Source organism: Lissotriton vulgaris, chromosome 1_1 (assembly GCF_964263255.1).
Source record: "Lissotriton vulgaris chromosome 1_1, aLisVul1.2, whole genome shotgun sequence".
In the NCBI taxonomy this organism is placed as follows: domain Eukaryota; kingdom Metazoa; phylum Chordata; class Amphibia; order Caudata; family Salamandridae; genus Lissotriton; species Lissotriton vulgaris.
This window is the reverse complement of record NC_141685.1, coordinates 627,535,370-627,547,412: the sequence shown is the minus strand read 5'-3', so window position 1 is coordinate 627,547,412 and position 12,043 is coordinate 627,535,370. Positions and strand designations below refer to the sequence as shown.

The window sequence follows — 12,043 nt, the reverse complement described above, 5'->3', positions numbered from 1 at the left end:
GTAATCAGGACACAACAGGAGGCATCAAAAACAGAGAGAACTGTAAAGTGCTCTGGACTGATGTCATCACAGATCAATTTCTGCTTCACACAGACTTTTTTTTAAAGTTTTCAGAAGATACATATATGATTCATGTCACTGACCCACCCTGACCTCTTAAGTGCAGTTGGAAATGTATCTCTGATGTTGAAACCGAGTTAAAGTGCTCTACTCACATAAAGCGGTGCAGCACATCCTACAATAATGGGAGGGCAGCTCAAGCCTGCCTCATAGGTATGGCCCATTAGGACCCCTCTCCCAGCATGTTCATTTCATCGATTCTGGAAAACAAAGGCCCTCATTTATAGGAACGTTACGCAGTGCAGCGCTGCAAGTCACATTGCTGCATTGCACTGCGTGACAGGGAAAGGTCAGAATGCGCTGAATTTTAGGAATTTTGATGCATTCCTGTCCTTCCCCTTGCACTTGTGCCCTTTTGGCAGCCTAGCAGCAATGCAGGCACCCTCACCTTATGCTGCAAGGCTGCCTACATTGCATGCAGGATTGTTTTGTGCTGGAAGAGACAGCTTCCTAAAGAAAAACCATTCTGGAAGGCATATTCTTTTTTCTATGTGTGCTGATATATTTCTCCTTTTTTACACCTCTCCAGGAATGGTGTAAGAGGTTGGTGCATCCACAGGTTCACAGGTTCTTGTAAATCTGGGAATGCCTCAATATCCATGGGAGCCGTGTGAGAACACCCATGTATCGCCCATGGAATACCTTCCAAGGGCTAAGCATCGCAACATAGCAATTTGCGCTGCATTGCATTACTCCGGATTTTTGGAGCCACTCAGAGCCATGCAAAGTGGTTTTGCGTGGCTTCAAAAATCCGTCTTAAGGTTTGCGTCGCTCTTGCACCACTTTGTGTGGTGCAAGAACAATGCAAAATGCATCATAAATAAAAAAAAATCTTTTTGCTGTTCCTTGGAGGAATTTTGCAAGATGAATCAAATTTGTTGCAATCTGTGTGCCTCAGTTTCCCGAAATTACTCGGTGACACAATATTCACATTTTAAATGAAAAAAATTCATTTTATTGCATGCAAAAATCTGGAGATTTTCCAGATTGCACAATGAACTATCATATTCAGCATGCACAGTTCATGATGTTTCTTGCACAAAGCAGGAACAGTGTAGTGATTTAGACACACACTACTGGTCATCATCCACAGTAGCAAAACAGGTCTCATGCAGGGTACATCAGAAACCCACACTCTCTCACACCACCACAAGGATTATGTCAACATTTTGTTAGAGGTATGAATCACTATATAAATGCAATTCAGTTTGCTTTTAAACATATTGATATTTTAATAAGGAACCCAAAGAGAGCAACATGGGCCTTATGTAGGATAAGGATTCGGTAATTATGAATCAGTAAATACAGATTCATCAATACTGAATTCCAAATTACTGAATCTGTATTTACCGAATACATATTTACAGATTCGGTAAATAAGAAACGGTAAAACAGACAAAAGAGATGTAGGTAAAATCGGAAATAAAGAATTTAATGAAATTCGGTATTTAAGAGTCGGTAATTACCATGGATTGAAAGCAGGTGGTAACCAGGTGCAGGCCATAAAACAGGCCCCATAATGCAACAGTGTGATCAGAATGGCATCTTTCTATGTGATAGCAAGGCGGCTACGGCTACAGGCAGCAGGAGTGAGGATCTGGAGACGGGAGGATCAAGTCTACAGACAGCAGATCACACTCTTCCAACTTACTGAGGCAGAAATCAATGAAAAGTACAGGCTACACCCCCACACCATCCTGGACTTGATAAGGGACCTGCACCCACTCCTGGAGCACCCAACACCAATGGCGCACGCCATACCACCACTTGTGCAGGTGCTCTGTAGCCTACACCTCCTTGCATCTGGCAATTACCAGGGGGTGATAGCTGCGGTAGGTGGGGTGTCCCAGAGCTGCCTGTCCTGTTTCTTCAGGAAGTTCCTGGTGGCCATGATGCAGAGAATGCATCATTATATCAGCTTGCCTGACACACATGCGGAACTGCTGAAGACCAAGACTGACTTTTACCAAATGGCACAGTTTCCACATGTCATCGGCTGTATTGATGGCACACACATCCCAATCTGCCCACCTGCAGCCACCGAGTACATCTACAGGACCAGAAAGTCCACCCACTCTATGAATGTGCAGGTAATCTGAGATGCTAACAACATAATCACAGACATTGTGGCCAAATTCCCTGGAAGCACCCACGACTCCTACATCTTCCAGAACAGTGGGATCTACACACGCCTGGCAGCGGGGGAATTCGGAGGATACCTGCTAGGTAACACACCGTGACACACCCTGATAGATACTGCAGATGTAGGTGTTGTGCATGTGATTAATGGCTCTCTCTTTTCCACATAGGCGATAGCGCATATGCCGTCCGCTCATTCATCCTTACTCCCTACCTGAACCCATTAACCCCGAGTGAGAGACGATACAACTTGGCACACAAATCTACAGGCAACGTTGTGGAGCGCACATTTGGGCTGTTAAAAAGCAGGTTCCGCTGCCTCCACAAAGGGTATATTACAGACAACAAAGGTCCTTAGCACTTAAGAAGTATGGCAAAATAATAAAATATAGGCCGTGATAGGTAGCTATATTACTCCTATGTCCAGCCGGACAAGGATTTTATTTTGTAGTAAATCACCAAAAAAAAATCAAGGAATAGTCTAACATCCATTAGTGATAGGGCATAATCCTGTACCGTACTTAAGAGAGATTTAAGGGGAGAAAACATACAACATATAGAGAATACAGGCAAAGACAGAGCAAAAAATGGCTACTTCCACGTTAGTATTTCAATTTAGAAGTATCGCCAAAGTGCTGATTACAACAGTACTATAAACAATGTTAAGTTGTGTAGGCACTAGAAGAAGTCGACGTTTCTATCCCTTTTGCTCTAAATAACCTGGGATCATCATCAGGACTGACAATAATTAAATTTGTCTGGTAAGTAACATTTTAAAACCGGCTGTTAGTGACAAAATTGAGAGGGAGAAAAACAGGGAGAGAAAAGAACAACCAATGGCTGAGTTAAAATCCTATAAACGTACTGACAATAATACACGCAGATAAAGACAGTTTTTCGGATTCGGCATACCATGCTGTACATTCTGTGATTATACTCAAACTCACCGTGAGAAGACCTTTTTCGTGACATGCTATTTGGATCGTGCCTAGTTGTGTCAACGTTCCACGTGCAGCGTAGAGGCACTCATACAAGTAGTGAGATTTGTGAGGCGCATTATGGTGGGGCGCGTTTCAGGACAATTCCTTATCTATATCGATTTTCCGACAGTCGAGGGTGAAGTGAAATTAGCCACGGTTAGACCGAGGGGCATGTGAATATCAGCCTTTACAGTGAGTTGGTGGCAGCTTACCCGCGAGAAAAGCGGAAATGATCCTGATGTCTCGGCAATATGTGACCAACCGGGCGGGAGCTATTGGGGCATAAGAGACAAAATTGCGCCGGGGTGGTGGGCTATAAAACCGCGTTTAGTGAGCGGGACTTGGCGGCGCATTCTACCTTTGGGGGTGAGAGAAGTCTCACTTAGCTTTCTGTGGAGGCACGTCCGTGGTGTGCTGGGCGATTCCAGATCAGCCGGTTCGTGTTTTGGATTAAGGAACTGCGCTCAATAGTCGCTGTTGAAAAGGATATAATTAGGGAGGGGTTTCGAGTAAAAAATCCATAGTTCTCGCAATGGCGAAGTCGTCCCTTACCAACTTATGACAACACAGATCATACTTTTGGCCCACAGGAAAATCTTTGTGAGAACCTGTTAGACCTGTCAGCCATAGAGGGGTCTCGCCCAAACATTTTATCTTCCTCCTCCATTTTCCCTGATCTTGTTTTTGCTGGCATTAGGACTCTGCACACTTTGCCACTTCTAACCGGTGCTAAAGTGCATGTGCTCGCTCCTCTCAATATGGTAATATTGTCTTATCCCCAATTGGCATTTTTAATTTACTTATAAGTCCCTAGCAAGGTGGCACTATATGTGCCCAGGACCTGTAAATTAAATGCTACTAGTTGGCCTGTAGTACTGATTGTGACACCCACTTAAGTAGCCCTTTAATCATATCTTAGGTCGGCAAGTGCAGAGCCTCTGTGTGTAGTTTCAGACTGCCATTTAGACCTGCAAACCAAAGCTTTTGCCAGTCTCAAACCTTCCTTTTTAATACATGTAAGTCATCCCTAGGGTAGGTACTGGACAGCCCCGAGGGTACAATGTATTTAAAGAGTTAGACATGTACTTTTCTGTTTTACATGTCCTGGTAGTGAAAAACTCTTAACTTAGTTTTTCACTACTGCAAGGCATATCTCTCTAATGGAATAACATTGGAGTTGCCTTATTACATGTATGTTATAAATGTAATTTCCTAATGGAAGGAGATAATCAGTTATGGGTTGGTGTCTTTGGAATCACAATTTAAAATTTTAACTTATGGTAAGGAGGTCGAATTTTTAATTCCTATTCTGAAAATGCCACTTTTAGAATCTTGGTCATTTCTGCCTTATCTATTTAGTGCCTGTAGCCTGTTTCTGGTCACATGACTGGGTGTAGCTGACAGATGGGCTCTATGTATTCCTCCTAGATAGCCACACATAAGAGGAAGCTTGCGTGTGCATGGACGACCATCACTGGCAAGATGGGAGGGAGAAACTGGGCACAGACCCACTTACATTTGAATAGGCTGTGTCCTGCCTACACAAAACAGATTGCATACCCCCTGTTGTTAGTCTGGAGCCAGCAGAGGGAAGAAAGGATGCTAGAGGACTTCAAGGAGAAACCTCTAGAAGCTTCCCCCACTTTAACAACTGGGTATAAATACTTGTCATCAGACATTGCCACTTCTGTACACTTCTGGACTCTGCCAGGCAGAAGTACTGCTGTGCTGTTTAAGGACTTCCAGTCTGCTGGACTCCTGGTGTGCTGTGCTGACCTACTGCCTGCTCCCCTCCTACCTGAATGAGAAGGCCTGGTCCTTCTTCTCTTGAGCCCAGAACCCAGAGTGCCAGGGCTAGTTAGCTGGCCTCCTGATCTGAAGCTTGCATAAGAGGCTTGCAAAAACCTGGCATCTCCACCTGGACTCTCCCATCTATGAGTTTACCCTATCAAGGGGTGCCACCCCAGCCCTGGACCCTTGAAAGTGGGCTTAAGGTTTTTTGCATCTCTGCTGTTGCATAGATTGGACCAGCTGCAACTACGTGCATCACCAACACAGCCCACATCGCACTTGGAACAGTCATTGTGTGGCACATCCTCATTTCAGGCCCTGACATCTCTCGTTGACTGCATCGTCAACGACGACACCAAACTCCTCATTTTAGCTCCTCAGATTTGTCACATTGCCCTGACTGCACCTTTTGTGGTGGGTTTTCACTGTGTTACTGTCTAAAGTGTTGCCCATTGCCTCTGAGTTAAGCCTGACTGGTCTGTGTGAAGCTATCTGAGGGTTGAGAACAGGTTAAATTAGGTTTGCTTGTGCTTTACCCTGACTAGGATTGTGGTTGCTGCTTGACCAGGCCTCCCACTCTGAATGTTGTGTCTGAATTCACTTCTTCAAACATGGAGTTTGTGCTAGCAGACATAGAGTCATACACCGTAGCCCAGCTCAAATAATTCTGTATAGCAGGGTACTTTCTACCAAGAGCATCACCAGGAATGTAGAATTGCAAAAATGCTGAGTCTACCGGTTACTTGCTACAGCAACTAAAGGAGATCAGACCTGCGGGCCAACAGCCTTCTGGAGGGCATGACTTGACCCATAATTTTGTGTTTCAGGGCTGGGAGGGGTGTATCTTCCCACAGCCTGTTCCCAGAGGAATTGGCGGTGAGGAGATAGGAGAGAGAGTCATGGCTAGAGATGGGCAGGCTCAGGATGGAGGAGAAGAAATGGCCCATAGAGGAGAAACTAGCTTTGGAGCATTTGGCTCGTGAGAGAAGCCTTAAAGAGATTGAATGGAAAGCCAGGCAGGCAGACTTTAGCAGAATTGATGGCAGCCTACCTGCTGTGTCTGAAGTAGACAAAAAGGTTCAGATACCCAATGATTTGATGGCCAGTTATGCGGTGGGAGATGGTATTAACAAATGGTTTTCTGCTTGGGAGGTAGCCTTGAGGGTTCACAAAGCCTACAAAAGAGCATTCAGAAGCGGGTTGTAGGAACACATGCCTAAAGTGGAGTGGGTCACCTTCTTACTTTAGAGGTAACCCCATGAAAGCCATCTAGATTGCTAAGTTTGGGCTGGTCCCTAATATATACAGCGATGGTTCATGAACAGTCATAATCTCCCCAACTAGTTTTGGGTGGAATTTGTAGTTTACTCCAGCAAGCACTGAATGGGTAGCTGTGGGGCAGCAAAGTTACTGATTACAATGAGTAGTATAATCTCATTTTGAGAGCGCACATGCTCAGTATTTGTTTTCCAGAGCTGTACCAGCACCTAGTTGACAGCAAGCTGGCTGAACCCAGGAAGCATACTGAGCCAGCACCAGAGTGTCCAAAAAAGGTATCTGGGAAGACTCCCACAAGGGTGGTCAGGGGTACCACCAGAAGAAAATGGATGAAGAAAAACTTTAAAATAAGGACTTCTCAAAAAGACCCCAAACTAATTCCCAAGGGAGTAGCGTTACCCGAAAAGTCTGAGCCTGAAAAGAAGGGGTCTAAGACAAACATAAAAGAGGAGTTTGTACCATAATTCACAGAGTGCTACGAGTATGGGCACTCCAAGGCCGACTCGAAATGTCCCTAGAGAGTACAGCCCCCCAGTTGGCATACACCAGGTTTGACAAGTGTAGCACTTGGGTAGGGGGTGGTCCCAGTTAGCTTTGGGAAGCAGATAGAGATTACCTCAGTTTCCCTGTGGGATAAGAAGATGGTGCCAAAAGCTCACATGCCTTCAAACCCTTCTAATTACAAGCAATAGGTCACCATTAATGGGCAACAGGTAGAGGCTTTGCAAGACAAAGGAGCCAGCATGATACTGTGAAGAGTCAGCTGGTGTCCCCGGAGAAAGTTCTCCCTAGCACATTCCACCAAATCATAGTCATAGACAATCGTGTGAGTAATCAATCAGTGGTTCTGTTTTCCTTTGATTGTGGGGGGCATCAGGTTCTCTAAGAGCAGCTGTGAGTCCTGTAATGCCTATAGATTGTCTGCTAGGCATCGACCTTGTACATACTATCAGGAGGGAGGTAGAGTTCAGGTCATGCTTGGAGATATTGGGTTGCTTGAATGCAGTGCTATAAATGGAAAAAAATAAGTGCAGGTACTGACCAAAAGGAGCAGTGGGCGGAGTTTAGGGCAGGGCTAAGGGTGAACAAGGGGCGGGGTTAGCTTTTTGACTGTGCCAAGGTTGTATGCACGAAATCTGCATGCATTTTATCAACTGCCTAAGGATTACATGCTGCTTCAGCCCGCCTTAAATCGAACCGGTGGCCTACAGCCCACTGAGCCATCTGTCCAGTACTGGTACTCTTTTGTAACATGCACACGTCACTTTTCTCTTGTAACATACTGTTTGCTACCCCTTACATTTTGTTTGCTTCATATACTTGCGCAAGTGCCACCATTGCCTCATGTAACGTTTGTTCTTGTGCTGGAGTGTCTGCCATTTATTGCAGTACTATACCTCAACTTGTACTTTGTATGCTTTTGTAACCTGCACACATATCACTTTTTCCTCTTGTAATGTATCATTTGCTACCTCTTGTATTTTGTTTGCTCACAATTGTCACTTTTGCCTCATGTAACTTAACGCTTGCTTTTGTAATTTGTTCACTTGCAATTTTCTCATGTGTCATTACAGTTCATATTGTGAAGCGCTCTGACACCTTCGGGTAAAGTCAGCGCTATATAAAAACGCATAAAATAAATAAACAAGTCTCTCCTGGAACGTTTGTAAAACGAAGTTAGGGCCAGAGCTGACAACGTCTGTGTACTGGGGAACCAGGTGCCAATTTTCAAATTTTTGATTGGTCTTAAGGTCTGTCCAAGGTCGATGAAATAGGAATCAGCGAGTGTGGAAGTGGAAGTGTTCAAGAAAGCAATTCAGATGCGTGGCGACTGTAAAAGCCTTCCCAGATCTATCTTATTGCTCAACACAACACAATCAAACAATTATAACGCCCTAATACCGGTCCATTGCATATCCAAAAACATTTGGGGACCATATCAGGCATGCCTAGTGCGGAAGGCAGCAGCTGAAGGGGAACTAACACGTTTCAATGGAACAGTAATTGGATAGGGTACATCCAAAGGCATCATTGCGCATGCAGTAGAAATTGCCAGTAAGAGCACCCTCAATGTTAGCAAATGAACATGTGCATGATTCGGAGTACACACATCAGCACTTGACGAGCTGCCACATTAGGGGCCCAGGCAAGACTCATGTGGTTGTAAATTTTCTATAAAATTTGGTTTAAATGTGATTGACTTTTAGATTTCATGACGTATACCTGCAGCCGATGTAAAATTATAAATGTGTATTGGTTTACTGGTTGTTATATATCTACATAAAAGTATAAATAACGTTTAAAAAAACTCGGCCATTGGACACTCAATCAGTCTCTTCTACACATCAGTCAGCTCCTCCTGTAATGTATCGTTTGCTACCTCTTGTATTTTGTTTGCTCACCATTCTCACTATTACCTTATGTAACTTAATGTTTGCTTTTGTAATTTGTTCACTTGTAATTTTCTCCTCAAGTATTATTACTGTTCCTATTGTGAAGCGCTCGGACACCTTCAGGTAAAGTCTGCGCTATATAAAAACGCATAAAATAAATAAACAAGTCTCTCCTGGAACATTTGTAAACCGGAGTTAGGGCCAGAGCTGACAACGTCTGTACTGGGGAACCAGGTGCCAATCTCCACATTTTTGATTGGTCTTAAGGTCTGTCCAAGGTCGATGAAATAGGAATCAGGGAGTGTGGAAGTGGAAGTGTGCAAGAAAGCAATTCAGATGCGTGGCAACTGTAAAAGCCTTCCCATACGTTCTTTTGTGATATCCTCAATAGTGCCTCCTACCGCCACCCTTAGATTTTACAGCCCCCTCTTAGCACCCACTGTGAAAGATTTTTGGATAAGCAAATGAGTCAACAGACACACCCCTGCTCGGATTTACAAAGCAGCTCACGCTGGGTCCTGGTGACGAGCTCCATTCATTGATTCCGTGCAGTGCTTGAAAGGTGCTGCTGTAGTATAACTTGAGAGATAAAGGGAGCGCGCTGCCTCGGTTAAAGTCTGATCCCCATGAGCACTGGTACTCTCTTTCTTCTAGAAAAAAGTGCCGGTACTCAAGGGGAGAAAATGAAGAAGTGCCAGTACTCAGTAAGGGTGAGTACCGGCCCATATAAATCACTACCTGAATTGGTATGTATGACCCGAGGTCCATTGCTGACTGAGAAGGGAGTCAAGGGCATCTGGAGCAATGGCTCAGATTGCTGCCAGGAAGGAGAGGGCCAAGGGAAACCAGCCATGAAGTTCCCATGATCGCGGTTGATGAGGCACCTGAGGAGGATGCCCTTAAACCAACCGGGGAGGGCCTAGCTGCACTTGGTGACCTGCCTATGCTTGCTGGTTGGAAAGTTGAAGATGGCCCCCCCAGAGAGGAATTCTGAAAGGTGAATAAAGAGTGCCCCACTCTACAGGACTTGAGGTGGCAAGCTGAGGCCCAGGCAGCAGCTGACACCTCTGGAGATTACCTGAACTGGGAGAATTACCTCCTATATAGTGAGCTACTGGATCTTGGGCAGCCAGTGTGCTGGTGGTCCCCTAGTGTTACAGGACCTTTTTACTGAATTTAGCTTGTGCCCTATCCCTGGTGGGACATCTGGGGCAAGACAAGACTTTCAACAGGCTTTTTTTCCCACTTCCTTTGGCCCCATTTGAAGATGGACTTAGATGCTTTCTGTAGGTCACACTTACCAGGCCAGTGGGAAGTCAGGGAAAGGACTCAATTCTCCCCTGATCCCATTTCTTGTCATTGGCACTCCCTTTGAAAGGGTAGGCATCAACATTATTGGACCTTTGGACCAAAAGACAGCTTTAGGCAACAGGTTCGTCCTTATCAGGATGGACCACGCCAACCTCTGCCCACCATCCCTCTGAGGTCAGTGACTACACCTGTGGAGGCCCAGCCCCTAATGAGTATTTAACCCATATGGGGTTCCCCAGAGAGGTAATGTCTAACAGAATTACTAACTTTATATAAGCATATATAAAGTCCATGTGGGATTGTAGGATGAGTGTGAGGGGACTTATATGTTCTCCACACGCTATCACCCCCAAGCCAACAGTCTTATGGATGGAGTCAACATGACCCTAAAGGGCATGATTATGGGCATACCTGAGCACATGAGGTGTAAGTAGGACATCCTCCTGCCATTCCTTCTTTTTGCCTACAGGGAGGTGCCAGAAAAGAGAGTGGGGTTTAGCCCCTTTCAACTCTACTATGGCCACACTGTTAGGCCTTGTGAGAGGAGTGGGAGGAAGCTCCCAGGATCCCCACTAGGATGTGGTCCGCTTAATGCGGGCTCTCTGCAACCAGAGGCATTGCTTCTGGAAAAAGACATAAAGTAATCTTGAGGCTATGAAGGAGGTTTAGAAGCTCTGGTTTGATCAGAAAGCAACTCTGGTAGAGTTCAACCTGGCCAGAAGGTATGAGTTGTGAAGCCTGTGGAGCCAGAGCTCCCCAGGATCACTTGAATAGGCCCATATGAGGTGAAGGACCAGAAGGGAGAGTCCACCAATTTGGTGAATCTTAAAACCCCTAGGAACTCCTTAAGGGTGCTCCATGTGAACCACCTCAAACCGCACTTTGAGAGGTCCAAAATGAGCGTGCTCCTGGTGACAGATGATTGAGTGGAAGAGGAGTGTGAGCCTTTCCCTGAACTCCTGTCAGTCCAGGAGCAATATGGGTCAGAAGAGGGTGCTAACATCACCCCTTACACTGACCACACAACAGCAAAGTAACTGTCACCAGTCTCTGGGAGCATCAAATTAATCTGATATCTCCTGCCGGAGAAGTGAGGATACTGTGAAAGCACCCACACACCATCACACTTGCAAGAGACCTAACATGGGAATGTCACAGCTACCGGCTCCCCACCGGAGAGGAACCAGTTAGTGCATGAGGAATAGCTGGAAACCTTCAGTAGCTAAGGAAGAATGATCGTGAGTGAAAGACTTTGCACTTGCTTAGTTTAGCTACTGGGCCACATGTGGTAGACTCACCTAAACGTTGCTGCAGCCACTGTGAGCTTTCTCAGACGTGGCACACGTAGGAACTCCAGCTGCTTCATGCCTGCTGGTGCAGGTAAGACTGGTTTTGAGCCTGTAATCCCCAGTGAAACTTTTTGGTAAATTAGCTCTGTAGCGTTGGAATACTATTGACCTTATGTTAGCGACAAAGTGGACCCTTGAGTCTCAAACTGCTAGTTGGGCATACCCTGGATGTTACCAATGATGAATGGGAAAAAATACTATTGCTGTGCAAGGAGAGAGTGGGACAGGGAATCACCAAAGGAATACAAGAGTCCCGACCACCAAGAGGGACTGTGTAATTGTTTGTGGATGTTTTTCTGTTGTATAGGCTAGAGTAAGAAGTAGAATACTTGCAAGTCGACTGAGGAAGGGGCACTTTAGTCAGGCCATGACACATCAGAAGTAAAAGGCCTCAATGTCCGTGGTTGGGCCCTGTAGACCCTGCTTGCCCCATGGCCCTGTGAAAAGGGTTCTGACAACTTCTAAACCCACTTAAAGCTCCCTTTCCATACTCTAGTAAATGTTGGTATGCAAAAAAATGTACACTGGAAATAATAATACCATCAACCAAGATGACCTAGAACAGAGGTCTTCAATCTGTGGAGCGCGACCCCCAGGGGGGTCGTGGAGTCCTGGGAAGGGGGTCGCAGATTCTGCCAGAGTGCAGTTCCTGGCGTCGGGCTGATCGAGGGTGCTCAAGGCG

At 45.5% G+C, this 12,043-nt stretch overlaps 1 protein-coding gene across 1 annotated transcript in view; it reads left to right on the top strand.

The window, feature by feature from the left end:
• ADGRL4 (adhesion G protein-coupled receptor L4) overlaps window positions 1–12,043 on the top strand; it is a 658,778-nt gene that overhangs the window by 481,542 nt on the left and 165,193 nt on the right. The window lies entirely within an intron of this gene.